Consider the following 18,475-nt stretch of genomic DNA (forward strand, 5'->3'; position numbering starts at 1 on the left):
TCTGTTCTTTGCTTTTCTTCTTTGATTTGAGGGACCAAAACACCAAAACCTGACTTGCTGATGTTTTTGCCAAATTGTTAAATATAAACATATTTACCACTCAGAGTGTTTTAATGCATTTTCAAAGCCTTTTATATTTCTGCATGTATCTCTGGATTTACCTTCTTGTCTCACTCTGTACCTCAACTTTGCTGCTGAAAAGCCTTTATAAATATATCTCTTTAATCTTAATTCTACTCAAGTCACACTACACTGTCATAGAGAGCCTTTTCCTGTGTTTTTAATGACTAAAAATGGTGTGGTGTGGAAAATGCATTTATTTGTTCAGTTATTTTAACACCTATCATTTCATTTTATAAATGTACCCAATGTTTTGTTCTTAATGACACAAAAAAACCTGATTAAAATGTCTCACTAAACTTTCTCTCTCCCATTTTCCCTAGCCAACTTTTCCATTAAAGAAATCGGCATGCCATGACTGTAAATAGGGAAAGCATTAAAGAGATAATTTATTCCAAAGTCACTATTTAAGTTAAATGTCTGACTGCTGATGCAGAAGCTTTCCATTTCATTTTAAATACATCATGCAAATGACACAAGCTCATCAATGACTGTGACTGTGACATCAATGAGAATGACTGTTTTAGTTGAAGAAGATTGACTGACCATCTGTGGCTGAGAATGAGTTTGTTTACGTGTTCTACATGTTTGTCTATTTGGGATGGATAAGGTATACAAGTGAATGTGTGAAATTATGTCACCAAAATGAAAGAAAATGATATATTTTATTGTAGGAATTCAAAATGTTGTTTTAAACTGTATTCAGACTCATTTCACATTTGTTTCCTATTTAACAAAACTAAGCATCAACAGCCAGGTTAGTGGCTCTGTGATGTTGTTTTTGGTACAACAGTGCTTTGAGTTAAATGCTTGTATCAGCATGGCAACAGACTGACAATTACAATGTTAACATGCTTATGTAGGCAATGCAGGCAATGTTTATCATATTTAGCATCTTGGTTTAGTGTGCTAGCATGCCAACATTTGCTAATTAGCACTAAACACAAAGCACAGCTGAGGCTAATGGGAATGTCATTAGTTTCATAGGTGTAGATCATAAATCAAAGTACTGGACAAATTGAAGTTTTGATCTGATGCTGGCTCTAGATGCAAGGTTAAGGGAATTCATCCTGTGGGGAACATGAATGTCTGTACCAAATTTCATCGCAATCTAATATCCAATTGTTATTGAACTATTTCAGTCTATACTAATGGTGGACTGACTGGCAATCTCCAGAGCCAGGACGCTGATGTCACGACAGTGCTGCTTCTTTTGCACATGGTCATTGTGGAAGTGAACATTACTCTAATCGATACACAGAGAAAATGCACATACTGTATGGATGACAACCTACTGCTCAATGTCAACAAAACCAAGAAGCGGATCGTTGATTTTAGAAAAGCAGGTGAACAGTTTTAGGTTCTTGGGAATCAGAGAACCTGTCATAGTCATCACACATTTCTATCCTGGTAAAGAAAGCTCAGAAATGACTGTATTTCTTATCCTGACATAGGATGTGCATGGCCCAGGACAGGAGGGCTCTGCAGCGGGTGATCAAAACTGCCCAGAACATCATTGGTACTCATCTTCCCAGCATCAGTGATAGCTGAGATGCTAGTGCAGAGCCCAAGGATGCTAAAAGACAATACCCACCCCAACCATATGTTGCCATCTGGCAAGCGATACAGAAGCATCCACTGCTGTCCCACCAGACTACAGAGTAACTTCTTTCAAGCTGTGAGACTCCTCAATTCATCCTCTACACTCCACCATAAATAATACTTTTCTGTTTTTTTGTGTTTGTGTGTGTGTGTGTGTGTGTGTGTTTTGTGTGTAGCATGAAGGGACTACAGCTTGCATTTCGTTGTACAACCCTGTGTTGTATAATGATGAATAAATTAACCTTAAAGCTTGAAGGGAGGGTTTCACAAAAATGGATAAATGTTACATTTCAAAAACACGTGTTGACATGGTCTTTTCCTTTACACAGCTTTTAACCACACTGAGTGTCTGTTTACATGTGTGTACTGCTGCCGCTAGTAAAATCATTTTTTCACATTACTTTTTGGAATTATTTTCAATAATTTCCCTCACACACACATAAATGAAAAATGTACATCACTTTGGATCCCACAGATGCTGGTACAGCAATTTTCTACTGTCTCCAGTGGTGGTACGTGGTACATATTACCAAGGAAGCCAGTCAGCTAGATTTGGAGATCCTATCACCCTTATGATGGCAGTCATATGGAGATAAAATTTCCATATGATCACATGGGGATATCATAGTTACTTGCTTTCAACCAGAATGAAAGAGTGCCATTACTGGGGTTATGCTTCTCAATTGCGCTTGTATCCCATTTGTCGGGACCAATAGCATTTACAAGGCTTTTGAGGTCTACAAAACACCAAGTGGTGCGATTTATTTTCTCTCTAAATACAACAACACCTGCAAACTTCTCACAACCATAAGCACAGCTTATTAGTAACAGAGGAATTATGTGCATACTCCTATGAGGGGACATCTCGCAAGAAAACAACAATGCCGTTCGCACTTAAAGATGCACGCACAATCACACACTAGATCTATACACGATGAAACATGACGCTGCATCTGAGTTTCTTCCCATCATCTAAAGAATAAACACATAACTGAATGGTTTCAGACACACCCCTGCATATAAATAACACAATTAATTGCATATTAACAGTGCTACTGCGGTATGTTGCTGTAATGCTTAGATTGCTAATAGGCCAGTAGGTGACACTAGTAAAGACTTTGGACTGCATATGAAAAGAGTGAATGCCATTTCTGTGACAACAACTAAATGATCATACTCCCCCCATAATATATATAAAACGATGTATATAACCTTTTGCAAAATAACAATGACTAAAACATTAGATGGATCATATAACAAGAAAATATGTAACAACCCACATTATCAAAACAAAGTCCCAGGCGGGCCACGTCGCTGTCCGTGGAGCTGAAGCGAGAGGGAGACAGGGAGAGTAGCCTGTGCACGTCAAGAATAAATTTTTTTTGTGCTCACCTCTAAATGTAGAGGAAGTACATTCTCCTATCCCTCATTGTGGTGAAATGCTCAGTGACTCTGTAACACAAGACCTGAAGTCTCGTGGAGAGCTATATGACAGAGGATTCCATTGATATCTTCGCCATTGATATCTTCGCCATTGATATCTTCGCCAATTGGCCAATAATCTCCTGTCCACAGGTATTTCTTAGGTAGGTTTTAATCATTTTCAGGCAGGAAAAAGACCTCTCTGCCGATGTGCTTGTAGCAGGTATGGTGAGCATCAGCCTCAGCAGCTTGCAAACCTCAGATAAGGCAGTGGTCAGTTCATCTTTTATGAGCATTTCCAATAGCTCAGCTGGTGGCTTGTGAAAGAGGGCACAAGGTAAATGACCTGCAGTTCGTCTCTGTTCATCAAAAAGTGGGTAGGTCTCAACCAGCCGAGAGATCCACAGGGCCCGTGTCCTCTAGGTCGCCATCCGTACAGACTCCTAGCTCAAAATCTACCCAGGCCCGACAACTACGATTGTGTTGCTCGTTTGGTAACAACAACAGTCTGCACCGTCTTCTTGCATAGCAGGTTGAATGTTTCACTACTGCGGGTAGCTCTAAAAGCATTTGATTCTACTTGGAACAGTGGTTAAAAATGAAAATGAAATCAAAGTCATTCAACTTCTTTTTCAGGGCAGAGCTCTGTGCAATTGCATCCTTATCCCATCCAGACTCAGTCGTGATCTGGTCAGAAGCAATAATCAGTGATTTACGTCCCTCATGTACAGCATGCACGGCCCGGCTTTTAAAGTTCCACCATGTGGTGCTCCCACCAGCTACTCTGATACTATTGTCCACCTCAGTGAGTAGTACTGTCCATTTACTTGAACAGCTGAAGATGTAGAAGCAGTCGAGAGGCAAAGAAGAGCTTTGATTCCTGAATGTTGCTTGTCCCCTGAACCAAAACTAAACTCAGCTTGTGTGGGTGATAGTGAATAAACAATGCATATGGACATTTCTCCTTGGCGAGTGCCTGAATCCCGCCTCTTTGCCAACTCATGCTGCTCGCTCCATCATATGTTTAACAAATGAGATTCATTTTAGGATTGTAGTTTGTATTTGCCCTCATCACCACAATAGCTATGGCTTCAGCATCTCTGTCAAGGCTAATGTCAAAGAAACCAAGAAACCACTTGCATATCACGCCCTTTTCGTTAACATAGCGGATTATTATGTCAATTGACACTTGCAAGATATGTCTGTGGTGTCATCCACTTTGACAGCTATGAAGGCCGCTGTGTTTATTTCTTCCTGAATAACATGAGCAGTGCTTTCTATGATCGTATTCTGAATTGACTTTGACATACCCGTAAATGCAGTAACTGATGGTAGGTGTTCCACTAATGTTGTATCAAACTCAACAAAAGCTTGCACTACCTCCACAAAGTTCCCCTTGTTGCCAGAGCTGCTAGCTGACTCGTTGTGGTCCCAGAATGCCTGCTCCTGGAACAGCAACAATCACTTCACTTCAGTTGCAGCTCAAAAGCAAGCTTAGTAAAGTCATTTTTATGAGAAACTCGAGGTCCCCATCTCCATCCATTTTGCTAACTTGCTAACTGGTTCCATCGGCACTACGTGTAGTAGGCTAGCTGGTTGGAGACTCATTGCAGGCAGTTTTTTTTTTATGATGACAGTGTGATTTGATTAGTGAAAAGCCAGGTTGAACCTGGTCTCCCTTGTTTTGTTTTTTTAACAATGAATTGACCAGTCAGTGTTGAGCTCGGTCAAGCCTGGCCTCAAGCTGATTAAAAAAACCAAAAAGTTTTAGCCAAAGAACGGACTTTAAAACTGGCCTCCTCTGAGCAATAGTAGCATTTCACTGACCACTAGACAGAGGAGAGGACATCAACTACACATTATATTGCACGCAGAGGGGTGCTGTTTTGCTCGCTACACCAGCTAAAGAAGAAAAATATGATAATACGTGAAATGTTTTGATAACAAGGTAAATGGCAAAACTCAGTAAAAGACACAGCTGTGGGAATAATACATTTTGTTTTCTTTATTAGAATATTTTTATGGGGAGGCCAGGCTTCCTTTGGCCTCGGAGAGAAACCGCCACTGATTGTCTCTCTTTTATTCTCTGTCAGTAGGTTTTATAGATTAGAAAAAAAACTTGCTGGTCTGGATGTTACTTTGTGGCTTCTAATTCCTTCATAAAACATACACATAAAAATCACACACAGAAGTCACAAAGTGCACATACACACTCACCAACACAGAGTGGGTGCACTGTGGATCTTTCAGTCATGCACAATTTACAGAGTAGTGTAGACAGAAGGCACACACACACACACACACACACACACACACACACTCACTCACAGACACTCACTCACAGACACTCACTCACAGACACACACATTCAGACTATAGGCATTGTGTGAACACACAAAACACACCTCACCTGTTAGTAGCTTTGACACTCCCAACTGTAATAACTCCCTCCTCACACATCAAAGACTGACATAACCCCAGGATGGCAGAAGAGAAGATTGTTTGTGTTTTTCTGTGTGTGTGTGTGTGTGTGTGTTTAAAGACCTTAACAGCCCCAGAATGTGTGTGTTTTCTGTGCACTCATCTGCATGCCTACGGATAAATGTGAGCTGTATCCCAGAGGCTGAAAATCAAGTACAATTGTGTGTTTTTGTGTGTGTTTGAAAACTCTTAGAGAAAAGGAGAAATACTTTGTTCCATAATAGCTTTGACTCCAAACCTTTCTCTGTCTTACTTTCAAAGGATCAAAGGATGTCTACTGTGCCCTCCCTGCTGAGCTCTCACTAATTTAGACAGCAGCTTATAGATCACTGTACACAAAGCAGAGAGGGTCACACACACACACACACACACACACACACACACACACACACACACACACACACACACACACACACAGACCATTGTACATAAAGCACAGAGGGTTACGACAAAGTATAGTCTCTCATAAGTTCTGTTTGGACAGTCCAAAAGCTGTGAAAAATATCTTCTGACATTCAGAGAGGAGTCTGTATTCACTCTTGAACAAAACTATCCCCTCTGTGTATCCAGGGATGGATGTAGCACTTCCTTCATTCCACTCCCTTTTTTTAAACACAGTGCTCACATTGTTAGTCAAAGACTGATTACAGCCCAACAACAGAGGCCTAGTTCACACTAGTTACAGGTACCTCGACTCCACTCCATGGCTCTACCTCGTCGAACTCCAAGCGACATTGGGGGATGATTTGTCCACAATCATAGATGACCTACAATCAGTGAAAACACAACTCGGGAATGAAAAAAGCTGCTTTGGATGCCAAGTGAAGTGGCAAGGGAAATGGAGGAGTCGCTTTCTGCCTGTACGGTCAACATTGTTGAGCTGAAGATCCAGATCAAGCATTTAGCTGCTGAGTTTTCTAAGTTGGAAAAGAAGTGTGAGGACCTTGAATCCAGATCATGCCTCAAAAACATCAGATTAGTGGGGGTTCCTGAGAACGGTCATCAATACCACCGTTGTCGCTACCCTGCCTAAGGATGCTTTTAAGGCCCAGCAGAATATGAGACCTGGTGAGTGCCACTATCCATCGTTGCCAGGTTCCATAACTACAGTGACTGTGCAAATGTTTTACGGCATGCAAGAGAGGTTCAACAGATCAATACCGGGGATATGAGGATCTCCATGTGGTTCGGCCGTGTTCACTAGGGGGCTGCTGAGCCCGGTTCCACTGCCTGCTTGCCTGGCTCCGGTTCTGATGCCCATTCTGGCGTTGCTCCCAGCCAGAATTCCTTGCTGGGTCCCCCCCCACCCCAGGGCTGAAAACCTCCTCCTCTCAGTGGTCCAAAGCTCCTGTGCTAGAGGTGTAAACACCAACACTCCCCTGGTGCTCCAAGCTCCCATTCAAGGCTGAATCAGCTAATAGGACCGCTAGCTGCAAGGCTAACTGAGCTAACTAGCTAACAGTAGCTAAAGTTAGCAGCAGTTAGTGGTTAGTTTAGCAACAAGTAAAGCTATCTGTCCATCAGGAAACTCCATAAATCACAGAGAGTTGAGGCAGAGCAGCCGGAGGACATCAAAGGGAAAACCAGAAAATATTTTCTCCATAAAATATTATCTAGTTCCACCAAAATCACTGAATAAAGTTATAAAGTGAGACCCGGCCCCCAGAAACAAGGGGACTGCATATTATTCTGACGGCCCATTACTCCGAAACACCAGTAGTCCAAAAAAAAAAGGCCATTGCTCTAAAAATCCACACATGGGAGAAGTTTGTCCTCAAGACATTCTGCCAGAAAGCCTTTAACATTGTTAAACTGTCGCAGTTTGGTTAGGTTTAGGCACCAAAACTACTTGGTTAGGTTTAGGAAAGATCATGGTTTGGGTTAAAATAATAAGTCAACATTGACTTTTGGTTTTACATGGGACATGAACAGCGGTCTCCTAGGTGAAAGTCCTGTGTCAGACAAGGTTTTGCCCTCAGGAGGCTACCTTTCTGGCCTTCCAACAAACGAAATTTTGAGCGATTTTACTGTCGCAGACAAATTTTCAATGTCGGAACTTACATCTGCTATTAGTGGCCTCGATGAAGAATACGCATCAGATCCCTCTCCAGAACTATTTCAGAAGTGTCTTAATCTTCAAGTGAAGTTTCTTTTTTCTACCAGTCTCTGAAATTGTTCTGGAGAGAGATCGGACGCGCATTCTTCATCGAGGCCACTAATAGCAGATGTAAGTTCCGTAAGCCTGGTACTGCATTTTTTTATTAGAATAGAAAAGCTCTCAGCGACTCCTAAAGTAATGAATAAGATGTAGATTCACTTGAGAGAAACTCATCAATACAATCTGAAACTAATTCATAAAATGTTTTATCTGCCAACAATCTCCAAAGGGGGGAGTAGATTTATTTCGATAATTGAATATCTAGAAACACTGGTGCATGATCAGATATTAGAATACTTAATAATATATTGCCTGTTGTGTTTACATGCGTGTTTGTTTACATAAGAATGTCACCAACATTTCAGCCAACATGATGCCAGAATAAACAGCTCTCTGTGTGGAGTTTCACCGTGGGCGGGGCTCAGGCAGCTCCTACACACACACACACACACACACACACACACACACACACACACAGACAGTGTTGCCAACTAGAGACTAGCGACAAATTTAGCGACCTGTTCAGACCATCATAAAGGCGAGAAATATATTCAAATATATTATAATTAATTCCCATGCACGCTGCTCAGAGTAATCGCAGTCATCGGCTCTTCTGCCAACAGCGCCGGGGTATCATCTCTCCTTCTCCTTTTGCACTGTGGTGCGTGTAGGTGTGGCATGTGGGGCAGACAGGTTTGAGCTTCTCTCTCACTCTTTCTCTCCGGATCTCTGGATTAGAGTGTTCCTATAGCTTGTAAATATGTAAATAGTTCGTTTGATCTTGTAAATATTTAAATAGTTAGTTTGATCTTCTCCCTCCCCTAATAGATTTAAAAAAAAAACTTTTTGTTTCAAATAACCAATGTCCCTGTAGTGAGTTTGTGATTATTTATTATTTATAATTTCTCTATCTACCTTATCTCTCCCTTACTGCAACTGACAAACCATATGCTTTATGCAAATGAATGCCCTTAAAATGTCAATATTATTGTTTATGTCAATATAATTGTTTATTGTAACAATATATCGTCCAACAAAGTAGTTATCATGACAGGCCTACTCCCAACCAATATTTCAATTTATATCAAAAATCCTGTTGTGCTCAATACTTTAAAAGTTTGGTATCAATTTAGGGAACATTTCAAATTTGTAGCTGCATCTCATTTAGGTCCATTATGTAACAATCACCTGTTTCTTCCCTCATATTTGGATTCCACTTTTTCAGTGTGGCATAACAAAGGTATACAAATTGACTCTGAAATTTACTCTGGAGGATAAATGTTATCGATGTTTGAACCCACATTGTCATTTGAACCATATGTTTTTCTTCTGCCCATAGTTACGTAATTTTTAGTCTGGCTATTTTAATATAATCTCTACCATAATGGGAATACAATACAACCCTGTCCATTGATTAACATCTTTAGGACCCCGGATGAGTCAGATGAGTCTGTGCAAAAAGAAATTATTAATTTCACATCTTTACTAGCCAGACGTTGCCTACTCCTACACTGGAAATCTCCTAACCCTCCCTCTGTTTCACAGTGGCTCAATATGGCAACCTTTTATTTTTTTAATCATACTTCATAGACTTGCAGGTCCTGCCGGACTAAAAGCTGGTTTGTTAAATTCTGTTATGTGTATGTGCACTCTTCATATGTATATGAGTCGTGAGGGGGTGTGTGAATGTTGGTGTGTTTGGGTTTTTGGGGTTCTGTATATTTTTTAATTTATTTTATCTTTATTTTTCCCCTTGTGTGTATAATTTGTGTGTTTTTTTTCCCTATGTAAAAAAATAAAATAAAATGTAAATCAGCCATGGTCATTGTATATAATTTAATACTGTTTTAAATAAAAAAATATTTGCCAAAAATGCTAGAAAACTAAAACACTGGCTTGATGCACTTCATTTTATTTAGACACAAAAAGCCTTCAATTCTTAAACCGTAGCCCTATTTCTAGGAAAGAACACCTAAAATAACATACCCAAAATGAATCAGCAATAGCTCCTCATGCCTATATGCATATATCTGATCTCCTTTGATAGATAATAAGCTAAAGAATATGAATCCAGAATAAGTAAACCTATTTCTATTACCATTCCAGAATAAATGGAGATGCAATAAAGTGTAAAATCAAAATTTCCAGGCAATATCACCACTGTAACCATGTCCCCATGCAGCTGAATGTCTTCTCATACTCCTTGATTACAACTGTAACTGTAAATGTGATGAAAATACACTAAAATACAACATTTATGATACAATTTATAAAGATATACTCAGGCGGTCTCCATGTTTTGGCCATGTTTACTGTTTACTTTTTCCCTGTTTACTGGGACTTTTACTTCAAAAACACTATTTCCACATTCCACATGTCCCAAAAACATTGAAGTATAGTAAACACAATGAATACTGATAAATATTCATATATGACTGAAGTGCTCCATGCTATACAGGCACATAAATGGACAAAGTCCTATTAATTTCACGCGTTTAGACAAACACAATTGGCCTTTTGTCAACTACCGTGCGTGATACAGCTGTGTCAAGTCATAGGCTAACCACCATTTTGGATAAGAGAAAGAGAGTTATGAATGCAGGCATTAGCCTTGCTCAAAGCACTGAGTGAAGGAATGGTGGGGAGGTTTCAGGACTGAGTGACGTGTCCTGGGTTGATTCTGACGGCCTTCTTGAAAAGTGAGGCAAAACTATTATACTAAAATTATCAAATGTAGCCTATAAACATTTATGAAATAGACTTAGTCTAAAGAAGTCTTTCCTTCTGACACAGGTGTGTTTTGCAGTCCTTTCAGGTGGTGTGCAGCTCCCTCATTATGTGTTTTTTGACCTGAGGAGAGTAGGAGTTTTGGACTCCAACTTTCATTGGGTAAAGATCTACTATTTTGAAATTGATACGAATTGTTTCTTTTCAATATATATATATATGTTTTGTTGTATAAGTAATTGTTTGGATGCATGCCAGTCCGAAACAAAAAAGCAGGAAGAATACCATAGATTCTTATTCTACATTATTTTTATTATTATGTAGGCCTATAACAATGCTGCAATAGTGAACCGTTTTTTTTCTAAATTGTATGCTGCATTTAAATTCAGACTGTGAAAATAACTACAACATCTACAACCACGCTGAGTGGATGGCATCAAAAGAGCCACCGCTCATGGACGCACATCACAGGAGCAGAAGAGAGCATTCTGTAAATGCCTGAACTGCTGGAATGATGTTCGTGGGAAGTGCACAGACAAGGTGCTGAATGTCTGCGCAAAGTGTGTTTGAACAACGTGTAGCAGAAATAATCATAGAATGAATGCATTCTAACAGCAGGTAAATGTATACAAGCCAGCTAAAATGGATTCAAGATGGCACAGGGACATTGGAGAAGTGATTACTTTTGCATTTAGGCGATCAAACAAATTACAAAAACAGCAAAGGTAAGACACGTAGTTGTAAATGTACGAACCTAAATTTTTAAGTTTTTGTATTTCTTCTATGGCTATGCAGTGAGCTTTGGTCATATAGTGATCTACACTGTTGGAATCTCTGGAGGCTCAGCGTTCATTTGAGGGGCTGTTTGTGTTGATAACGTGAAATGAAAGATATTAATAGCGATCTTTTCAAACAGACAGGCAGAGAATGTTTTTTGCTACACGCTCAGTAAGTTGTTTGCTGTTTGACTTGGGGTTCATTTAGGTAAAAATGGTTGGCATCCGGTTTTGGCCAGCTCCTTCCTGTTACGTGGGTATGCAGCATGAATATGTTGCTCCATGTTTAGCATGCCCTTATATGGCGCTTGTTGTGAGATGCGCTGCTGCCCCCGGGACCAGGTTTAAACATAGCGCCTGTTTAATTTAATCTTTCAACTTGGCTGTGCCAGACTGTTTTGTTAATACTCCTGTGTGTAAACTGTACTTGAAACAGTATCAAAAACACTCCTGAATTGCTTTTTTCCACTGAAGTTGGTTTTTCTACTGGGATCTAAGGACCAAGACAGGCAGTACAACTGTTGGTTGAATAGCAGTTGTATTTGCCCAAGACTGCTTATCACTGAGCAATGTCTGGTGTCTGTGGTCATTTGAAGTCACGAATATGAGATATTCATACTAGTCAATGGATACAGTAGGTAAACATGTGAGAGGACTGTTTGGTTTAAGGGACCAGAGTGTGGAAAAAAAGGAAAGGCACTAATAACACAGTGAGACCAGTGGCTGGGACCAAGACAAGTCTGACTCAAAATACCCACAAGACCTTGACACTGACATGACAGAATATCAGTATCCGAGTTGATTCTGTGTTTTAAAAAACTAATAAAAGGCATCAACACTTAATCATGCTACATAGGAAAGCAGGAAATGTGTGTGCCAACTATAAATGCAATATTATATTTTCTTTTAGAGGGCAGCCACTAAAAAAAAAAAAAAAAGGAAAGAAAAAACTACATACAACAAAGCTTTTCCAGTATGGTGGACAACACATTCTCCTCACTAATTAACAAACATTTAAAATGGAACCGGAAACAAGCTCATACACCACCCCAATAAGAAAAACAGAGTTGAAAAGATTTGGGTAATACCCATAAAATATTCTGTAGTATATTATCAATTTGATTTTGATGCTTTATACCAAAGGGAACCAAAAAGGTAAAAGTGTCCAGCATTTTCTGTATGGACAGCCCACTCACTGTTTTGAGTAATTCAATTCAACTCCCAAAGGTGTACTCCACTGAAACTTTTTGAGAATCAAAAACATATCAAGCAAACATGGATTCCACCAGAAAATTGGTTAAACAAAGTGGTAAACGCTGAGTGGTACAGTGTGTTTTTCTTCAAACATCCGAACATGATCACTATCAATATCAATAATCATCACCAGCTGTCCTTCCACCAGGAAGGAGTCTTCCTGAGTTTCTGCTGTTTAACCTGCCTAGTTTCACCTGAAACTGCCCTTCTTTGGTTTCCATGATGGCCCAGTAATCAGTAATCAGGCCTATTGTTTTCTGGCTGCACCTCCCTCATCACTGTTAAGTATCTGATTAGCATATGATTGGCTTGACCATGGTGTTAATACACTGTGATAGATCGTTGGCAGGTTGAATCTCAGACCACCACTCTAACCACCACTTCCACTCTAAACCACTGCGGGAAACCTTGCAGTTGCGTGCAACAAAGCTAAACAGCTAACCGTGCTAACAACAAATGGAAACTGTGTGTTTAGCAAAAATATGAGCATTTGGAAAGTCCTAAAGCAAGCATAGAAATGGACTAAGAAGTTTGAATCTATTATAACTGTTGTAAATCCACGCTGACTACAGCTGCCATGCTTTGCAAAGAAGCATTTTACAAACTGCAAAGTTTCTGAGCTACCTTTCTACCTTGCAAGGGTTGTTTGACACTCAAATCATAGGTTCTCGGTGGAGTATCACTTTAAGATTTGATACATCGCTTAGCCATCGCGGTCTGCACGTCACCTGTAATTAGTTGATGGAAGATTTTGAACAAATTTGTGATGTCTCAATTAGTATGGATGGGATGCACCTTGGCATTGCATACCCATTTAGTAATTCAGGCTGAACCCGAAAGAGTTTGAGAGTAATTTTTAAGTTCACCTTTCACATCTGGCAGCAGGACTGTTTCATAGCCACTTCAAACATCAATCGGTTACCATTACTGCAGCCAGCCTCCCATATTTACCAGATTGCTCTGTAGTTATTCAAACTGACACAGTCCATATGAGTGACTGATTGAAGGTGTCCTTCATATTTTTTAGCTTGTCCCTTTGTGATGAGAAAAACTCTAAACCCTGCTGTCTCATTACTGGAGACTGTAATCAATCTGAGAGAGGAGAAAACAGTATGAGCCGTCTGAGTAAAAAAAAAGAAAAACCAAAGAATCAATGGAATGGAAACAAGTTTTGAAACCTTTTTTTGTTTTGTTTTTAAAGTAGTTTTTCATCCAGGGAAAGTTAACTAAAAACAGTTGCACACATTCATCCCTCTGAACGTGTTAATATTGTTAAAATTTTAGGGCAAAGGTACACCTTTGGCGGGGGGGGCTAGATTACCTCATGTCAAATCACACACATACATCATCCATGATAATCTCTTACAGAATGAAAGCAATAAACTTAATTGATTCCCCTAGAAAATGTTCCATCACAACCAAAGCAATAAACACAGATTTGGAATTAATATAAAGGAAAAGTTCCAACAAATGGTAACAAGCCCGTAAGACAAAAGTTGTTTTACTCACACACAGGAAAACATCCATCAGGCCTCTTTTCAACAGCCTCCACCTGTGGCACTGAACGACACAGCAAATTCAGTCACACTGCAGCACCATAACCAACACTGGAAATCACACGGGAAAACGGTCAGTAAAGCCAAATAAAATGTGTCCTTCTAAAAACAAGCAGCTATATGTTAGCACTGTGTGATGCCTTACTCGATAGACTGTGCTATGCATAAATAAACAAGTGCTAACAGTGCAACAGAAACAAAACAACAGCTAGCTTACAGCTACAACACACACTACGGTTTACTAGTACACACAGAATGAGAATGAGCAAAAGGTGAGTGCTAATACCACATATTATATTTGTTTCCAATAAAAACCCACAACAAATATACAGACCTTAGTTTTGGTTAATGAGCAACTTGTTTCACATCTAAACAAATTGTAAACGCCGGTGTCCACACACCAGGGGGCACTGCAGACAGGGGTTAAGGACCTGAAAAAATGTGAAAATATTACATCAGCTGCAATGTCAGCCAAAAGCTAAGGTTTTATATTAAGTTAGAGGCCTAAAAAAATGAAATGGGTCATGACTAAAATGAGAGGCAGTCAATGCAATGTGACAGTCAATGAGATGGATGACAGAATGCCTGACATTACAGGTCATGTCACACTATTGGGTGCAACAGAGGACATTTCCCTGAATAGAAAAGTGAGCTTTTGAGTAAGTGTATGATAATTTGCCTACTGCTCTACTCAACATGCCGATGTGAAGTAAAGACATGAATTATGCAACATACATACATACATTATACAGGGTTTAAAGGTTTCTGTGGATGTTGTGATACTATTTTCCCCCTGAAAACTTTTAGTTTGATTGGAGTATCACTTTAAAAAATGAGAAATACTGTACTAGGCATCACCATTCTAAATCTATGGATGGCTATCAAGTAATAAATAAAAATATTAATATTTACACTGTGAAGAAGTTTAGTCAGTGTGATAAAAGAGACACCACCATGGTCCCATTGAGTTTTATACTTTTCTTTGTCCTCAGTGTAGACTTAGACACTGTGTTGAGTTTTTTTCTGACTGACTGACTGACTGACTGACTGACTGACTGAGTCTCATTGGAGCGAAGCTTTTCTGGGTTACAGAGACGGTGAGGGATTACGTTTCCCTGGTGCCAAGACGTTAAAATCCCCGTTGTTATTAATAAACCCCTGAAACCCACGGGACACCCCCCATCCGCCTGTTCTTCTATAATTGACTCATTTAAATCTGTCTAATTATTTAATCAATTAAATTCAATTTAGCTGATTGCACACTTCCCATTTTGAATCAAGTGCATGGTCTTGAGAGGGGGTGGAGGTGAAGAAAGAGAGCAAGAGAACTGACGAATAAATGTGTTTCGTGGTAATAACCGCTAATGCGCAGGCTAATTACTGGAGTAAATTGATCATTTTGTCTTAATTGATTTAAGCTTGTTAAAAGGGCACGGCGCCAGCTTCGTTAGTGTGCCATGAGCACTTTATCTGGATAACAGTAATTGGAGGTGAATGCTCTCGTTTCTTGTCTTTCTCTGCCCTAACTAGGCCTGCAAGACATCAGTCATAACTAATGGACAAGTACTGTAAACCTGTAATGAAAAGAAATCTAGAAAGAAATCTGGCTGAGAGGTTTTCACACTCACACACACACACACACACACACACACACACACACACACACACACACACACACACACACGGCCTGTAAGAGCTGAATAGGGCCAGTCCAAACCCTCGCTAGACATTTTTACTTGAAAATACACCCATTTTCTCAGCATAACTCATATAGCTACCTCTTGTTATTTTGTCTTGCCACAATGCAGTTTTGGTGAGGTAGAATGTTAAAATGGAGCAGACAGTGAGCAGAACCAGCACTCGACTGTTTGTCCTTCAGGACAGATCAGCTGCCGGTCCTGCTCTCTCTGCTCCACAACTCAGCTCAGCCCTCTTGTTTGATTCTTTCCTGAATCTGAGGATGGGGAGGTGAAGGTGCAAAATCTGGTGGAGGAACAACAGACTTTGGGATGCAGCCCAATCATTTCAGATTTTTCCCCCAGATTTTTTTCCCCATTTAGAAAATAGCTAAACTACCTTAACGCTCTTGGAGAATGTAGTCAAACTAGTTGCGTTGTCTCTACATGTAGCACCACTACTCCCCACTGGTGTCGTATCTCTTATTTAAACTAGCAGAACAAGACCACTGGTGTTCGATAGCATTTTAACCCAGCATTAACTTCACTTATTGAAACAGAATTCTGTTCAGTCTGCTGTCAAATCTGTTCAGTTTGAGCTTTTAACAGGTTTAAGTTATAAAACTATTTTTTTTTTTCAAATTTGAACACAAAAGATTGGCATTAAAAAAAAAAGTTTTTCCACATAGATTTCATATGTGCTATTTAGTACCGTATGAGTAATGTAATGTTTTGCTAATCCTACTTATAGAATATAGTCCTCAAACCTCATTGTCAGCTGTTTTTAGGACTGTTTCTCTGGAAGAAAGTGTGAAGACTGTTCTCAGTGAGGTCTGTGAATTATTCAGAGAAGCCAGGACTTCATTCTGGAAAGACACGTTGCTGTTGAGTTTTTCCAGTAGGATTTTTCATTTCTTTGAGCACCAAAAACAAAGTTCTATTCAACCCCAGAGTAGCAGCAGAAACCCCAGCTACCTTTGAAACTGGTCTCATAAAACGAAAACTATCTGCATGGCTGGATGCCACTAGGTGTATATGGGTCTATTTGTAATATGGGTTAACTGATCCTTCAATAGAAAAAATTCTGTTTAGTGGAGGGGGTATTTTGCTAAATTGGAAACAGGTATCAGAAACAAACTCTAGTGGCAGCTTCTCCCATTGTCTAAAATAGTTCACAATAGAACATTAGTGAAGACATCATCCTGTTAGCTTGCAGTGTATGCACACAGTTATTGCAAAGTCTCCTGGTATAAAACTGACAGATGCCAGCACAGTTTATAAGAGTAGTTCTGAGGTGAAACTCAATGAAGTGAGTATCAACTTATCCTCCAGTGAAAAGCCCTGACTGGGCACTGCAGGGGAAACCAGAGGTTTTGTTCCAGATCCACTTGGAAATTCAAGGCAGCATGTCCTGTAGAAAGCTATTTTAGAGAGCACTTAGGATTAGATTGGTCCTATGGTGGCAGTCAACCTATTTCCTCACAAAGGGTACGATGGAGGAAAGTACTGTTTTCAAAAGTTTCAGGGAACCTTATTCTGTGACTACAGCATCTGGTCCAGATTCTCTGTCAGATTGCCATCCTTCCATTAAACTTTACCATTTATTTCCAGAAATGGATCTTTGGGGGGAAAGAATGTGTGATATAGAGAAAGAGAAGAGAGAGAGAGTGGAGAATTGCAGGTTTTCAGAATGAAGATGATGACACTGCAAAAGACCCAAGTCAACTATGTGTGGGTATGTGTGTGTGTGTGTGTGTGTGTGTGTGTGTGTGCATTTGTATTTTCCTGCCCATCCAGCCATGGAATGTCAGATACAGAAGAAGATATGGCTCTGCAGGGGATGGCTGCTACCTAGTGTGTATGTGTGTGTGTGTGTGTGTGTGTTGTAGGATATTGCACTGCAGGGGACAATCCTAAACTTCAGTATCTATCATTAAATCCTCCTTGAGTCTCTACACACACACAAACACAAACTCACACACACACACACACACCTACACACACTCCTCCTTTTAAACTTTCATAGTCTATGCTGAAGGGTGCAAACTTTTGCCCTGAACTGAAAAAAACTTTGCAGACCAAAGTTTTTTGAATGCAGAATCTTTCTTGGAGTTTTTGGCAGAACTCAACCATTGCTCCAGTTTCAGATCATTTGTAAGGAGAATATGTATTACACATTAATGAAGATAATAATAATAATAATAATAATAATAATAATAATAAATCTTCCTCATCTTGCAAGGTCACAGGATTGAAAACATTAGCTGTGTCCCAATTCCATAGTACACACTAATTTTAAGCAGGTTTTTAGTGTGTAATGCATTCATGTAGAATAAAAGGACAAAATAAGTATGCTAAAAAATGTCAATGTCACTGTCTACCCACAATGCAATGCACAAAGGAAATTGAGGAGCTACTCACAGCTGCAAAAAACTGAATGATTGCAAAAACCAAAATAATAGTTAACAGTAAAATCCAACAGAAATGACTGTATGGTGGTCAGTATTTGAAATTGCGGTAACACGTTATTTGAATAGTCCGCCTACATATACTTTATAGAGTATTTGTAACATTTCGACTGTTTCGCTTTGTCTGTAGAGGTTTAACAGATTATCAATAGATTATATGTGACAATTTATGAACATAACCCTAACCAAGATGTTGTTTATGCCTAAACCTAACCAAACCTAGAAAATGGAATTA

The 18,475-nt window shown here is 39.6% G+C and overlaps 1 long non-coding RNA gene across 2 annotated transcripts in view; it reads right to left on the bottom strand.

The window, feature by feature from the left end:
* LOC122887795 overlaps positions 1-18,475 on the bottom strand; it is a 118,714-nt gene that overhangs the window by 91,133 nt on the left and 9,106 nt on the right. The window contains exons 2-3 of one of the 2 annotated variants that reach the window (XR_006380610.1): positions 14,431-14,527; positions 14,050-14,100 (exon numbers count right to left, since the gene is read on the bottom strand). The exons of the other annotated variant lie outside the window; for it this stretch is intronic. This is a non-coding gene — a long non-coding RNA (uncharacterized LOC122887795). The remainder of the gene's footprint in view (positions 1-14,049; positions 14,101-14,430; positions 14,528-18,475) is intronic. 2 annotated transcript variants of the gene reach the window in all.

Source organism: Siniperca chuatsi, linkage group LG2 (assembly GCF_020085105.1).
Source record: "Siniperca chuatsi isolate FFG_IHB_CAS linkage group LG2, ASM2008510v1, whole genome shotgun sequence".
Lineage (NCBI taxonomy): Eukaryota > Metazoa > Chordata > Actinopteri > Centrarchiformes > Sinipercidae > Siniperca > Siniperca chuatsi.